The following is a 4631-nucleotide window of genomic DNA, read 5'->3' on the forward strand; positions in this document are numbered from 1 at the left end:
AAGTCGGTATGTAGTATGATCAAAAGGCTCCAATTTGCATTTGCCTAAAAAGATCTTCATACTTCATACTTATTGGGTCTCACGTTCACACCAGAAAGGAAGAAACTATTCCTTTTGAGTTTGCTTTCTCTTTTTGAAAAAAAAATGGAGAATTTTTTCTTTTCTTTTTGGCTGTATAGCAACCATTTTCCCTAACATATCCAGGTATCATATTTCTTTAGAGGAATTAACTTCACCCCTCCCTTGTGGGCAGAACAGCAAGCCCAAGTACCTGTCCTCCTGCTACGGAAACCCAAGAGACTCCTCCTGCCAAAACTTCCCCTCATTATCGTAACCACCACTATCCCACCTCCACCAGCCGAGCAGTGGGCATATGACCCAAGGTTGGCCAGTTGAACTTTCCTAGGATTTTGAATCTTAAGCTGAGTTGTCCAAAGAGGGAAGAAACAGAGTCCACTCTTCCCAGCTGCAGTGCCTGGGATAGACTCGAGCAGTCCCCATCACTGAGACCTTTCAAAACTGCCTTGTTCCTTTTCAGTGAATTCTATTTTTCACTTAAGTAAAAGTTTCTGTTATTTGTTAACTGTTATGGGTTGAATTATGTCCCTTTAAAACATGTATGTTGAAATCCTAATCCCTGGGACCTCAGAATATGCCCTTATTTGGAAATAGGATCCTTGTAGATGTCATTAGTTAAGAAGAGGTCAAGCTGCAGTAGGGTATGCCCCTAATCCAATATGACTGGTATCTTTATAAATAGAGAAATTTGGACACAGACACACATGCAGAAAGAATGCCATATGAAGATGAGGGCAGAGGTCAGGGTGATGCTTCTGCAGGCCAAAGGACATCCAAGATGTCGATCTTGATCTCTGACTTTCAGCCTCCAGAACAGAGACAATACATTTCTCTTGTTTAAGCCACTCAGTTTGTGGTACTTTGTTACAGCAGCCTTAGCCAACTAATGGAGTAACCAAAACACCTAACCTGACTTTTCTTTTTCAAAGGTGAATATTCCTGGGGAGTTTAAGGGAACACATTTGCATGGAGTTGTTGGTTAGGAGAGACCTGGATAGCCCAAGGAGAGGAGTTGCTAAACTGGGCAAATCTACCTAGAAAGTTAACAGGCTAGCCTCTAAATTTAAATATGAATATTTCATAAAGTGCCTGTTTTCCCTGCACTCACAGAAAAAAAAAATTAATGAGAACAAGGAGATGATTTTCAAGTTAACAGATAAAGAAAAGGTTGGAAATAAATAATAATACAATTTGAATAGTTCGAGTTTGAGAAAAGGTATATGAGGCACTACTGTCAGCAGAAGTTTCTCTGTTACAAGATTTAAGTTTTTTGCTTTTACTTGTTGTTTAAAAAATTATGGATTATATTCACTATTCTCTTGTTGATACCTTGATATAATGTTAGCATCTGCTCTGAGTCAGATGTTAATATGGTGTGGGCAGAAGGCCCAGGTTTGATCTGATTAAGGTAACTGACTTTATCTTTTTAGTGCCCACGGATTAATGGTCCCCAATTAACTCTTATTTTTTCAGCAAATATCTATTGAGTATATACCCTGGGACAGGATAGGCTGGTGAATAAGCAGCAGGTTTTCAACTCTACCTGGGAGGGAGCAGCAAATGACACAGGAATTAATGGTCAGGTGTACTGTTAGGAAGTTACATTTCATCTGCCAGGTGAAGGTCAAGTGACATTTAGCAGGTCCAAAGCATGGTACGGTATCTGAGGGAGGAGTGTCTCCGGCAGAATAGAAGATACTATGAAAGACTGGAAGTGAAAGAGAGTCCTTTGGCAATATGGATACACTGAAAGAAGTTCATCGTGGCCAAGAGATGAGGTTAGAGTGACCAGGAAAGCTAATTAAGGGGTCTGAATGATCCTAATGGTAACATGAGAAACCATCAGAGAATTTCAATCTGGGAAGTGACTTGATTAGATTTGCCTTTCTTAAGATCATTCTAGTAGCTGTTTGGAGAATGACACATGGAACAACTAGTCTAGGTGCACAGAAAACGATTAAAAATCTGTTGGTGTGGTGAGAATGACAGAGAGAGATTAAACTAGGAGAGTGGCCATGGAAAAGAAGAGGGTGTTACCCCTGGAAGAGAGAACATGCTATGTCACCTGACTGGGAAGGTTGCATTTCATACCAGTTTGCTCAAGACTGCCATTCTTGCTTGTTGTCTGTGGGCTCCATGAGGATGTATGATAGCTCCAATATGCCTCACTACTAAAGACAGTGAGCCTCCTGATAGATATCCCCATAATATTTGGATGGGAACTCTATGACTACTGGCAGATGCCCAACAGATCGTCCGTGATCTGGTCCATTTACGCCTTGAAGCTTAGCATGTCTGGCATACTTACAGCCCCCAACTCATCTACTTTGTCCAGACAACTTTTAGAACCAGGAAATGTTGGATTAGGAAAAACTAGGGTGTGTATCTTAGACCCAGCTCACACTTTATCTGTGGGTTCTGTCACTTCTCTCCCAAATTGCCTTTTCTTTCTTTTCAGCAGTACAGGGGTAGGTAGCAAGTCTACTGGCTAAGCAAAAATCCAACCGGGAAACAAAATGTAAGTGAGGTGCAGCCATCCTCAGGAACACTGAGTTTCCCAAAAGGGAATTCACAGAAGTTCTCTTCTGTTGATTAGGGGTAGGGAGAGTTGTGTTGGTAAGGCATCTTTTCTGCAGAAAGTTGTTTGGTCCCAGCAACTGTTGGCTCCTTGCATTCAGAATTCTAGGTAACTGGTAACTTTCCTGCACAGATTTGGGACTTGCTGCAACTCAGAGCAAAAATTAAAATTCTGCTCAACCTCTTGTTATAGTAGCTCAAACATTTTACTACAAAATTCTTTGGGGCCCTAAATGTGGGAATATAAAATTTTAACAGGACATTTAAAAAATGGCAGAATGGGTTAGTTATCTACCTTCTGAAAGCATTTGATTGAGCTATGTGGTCTTAAGTATTGAAATGCTTATACTTGGTAGGCAGTGACTATTATAAGTACTGTATTTACATATACATATAATATGTGAGATTGGCAAAGAAGAGGCAGAACTAACTGAAAGAATGGCATTTAGGGTATGATCAGGAAAAAAGAAAACTGACTTGTGTGGCTGTCTTACCTGCAAATCATCAATCTCAATTTTTATTTTTTATCAAGAGTTGATCTATAGACCAGATCTGGGTGTCAAGAAAAGAAATTTTAAGGCCATATTTGAATTCACTGAAGTTTAAGTTCCAAAACTTTGCACCCATCTAAAGTGGTATCGCACTCAGGTGGACTTTGAGTTCTCAATACAATTAAGGCTGATGCTTCTGGCTGTATTTCTGAGGTCACCATGCTTACGTGGCTGATTAGATTCCACTCCTGAGAACAGATACTAAACACATTTCCAATGACAGCAATTGCTTTAAACTCTTTAAAGCTTTCAAAATAGAGAATGTTTCATTTAGAACTCTTAGTTAAAATAATTAGCAATTAAGACTCCAGGAAATTACATTTAAATCACTCCTGTAGAATCCTTGAAAAGTTCCACACCAATTCAGAAGTTCCTGTATGATAAAAGAATAGATTGTTCATTGTTTAAGTTTATGAACTTCTTTTCCCCCAGCTTTTTATTAAATCTAACGTAACTTGAATGTAGCTCTAACTGAGCACTAAGTTCTGGGTAGGTATTGTTCCAGGATCCCTGAACTGGTGAAGAGGCATACCCACTGGGATATTTTCTTCAGCCATTTGACTAATAATGGCTCCTCTTCAACTTCATCCTAAGATAAGAATACCACTTCTATCACAGATCCAAAGATTTTGAAACACCCTTCCTCATTACATAAAACAAACAGCTTTTTTTTTAATTGCAGCAAAGAGGGAACTAAAGCCCATACTTTACACAGTTTCACAAGACACATTGCAGGGGGGAAAGTGACTTAAGAAGGATCAACAGTATTCTAGGGTCTTGGTGGACCTCTGATTCCTGGTAGAGGGGGTCTAATTCCTGGAGGGACATGCCTATTGGCATCCTTCGAGCAGGGGGAAGCCCAGTTGGTGGGCCTATGGGTGGTCTCATCCTAGGTGGAGGAGCCATAATGCCTGGAGGTGGTATTGCTCAGCCCACAGGGTGCATGGTCTTCCCCCTCCTGATGGATATTGAGTTGAGGCTGCAGCAATGCTGGTAGCTACTACAGTGCCTCTTCCCTGTGGAGTCATGACCTGTTGGGATGGCCCCCAAGCCCTCGGACAAGCAGTTCTTTCATCAGCTGGAATTTAAGAGGTGACTGAGAGCTGCTGTTGTGAACTTGTGACAATGCTGTCTTTGGTTCTGCTCCACCCTCCTCTGTCCACTCTTTCCCTTATTCAGGATCCATTATTCCCAAGCATACAGTGCCCTATGCATCCTTCTAAAGGACAAGGATCCCTCCTAAGGCAGTGCTTTCAACATTCTGGCTCAATCCTGGCTCACCTTCATCAAAACTACCAGCCCTGTGTCCCAGAATCTTTTAGGAAGCCAGGAATTTGACATACTTATCTTAAAATTTATTTCTACCAAGACATTTACATGAACAGTTGCTTTCAAATTTCAGCCTTCAGTACCTTAATCTGAAAC

Source organism: Panthera leo, chromosome A2 (genome assembly GCF_018350215.1).
Source record: "Panthera leo isolate Ple1 chromosome A2, P.leo_Ple1_pat1.1, whole genome shotgun sequence".
Taxonomy (NCBI): Eukaryota; Metazoa; Chordata; class Mammalia; order Carnivora; family Felidae; genus Panthera; species Panthera leo.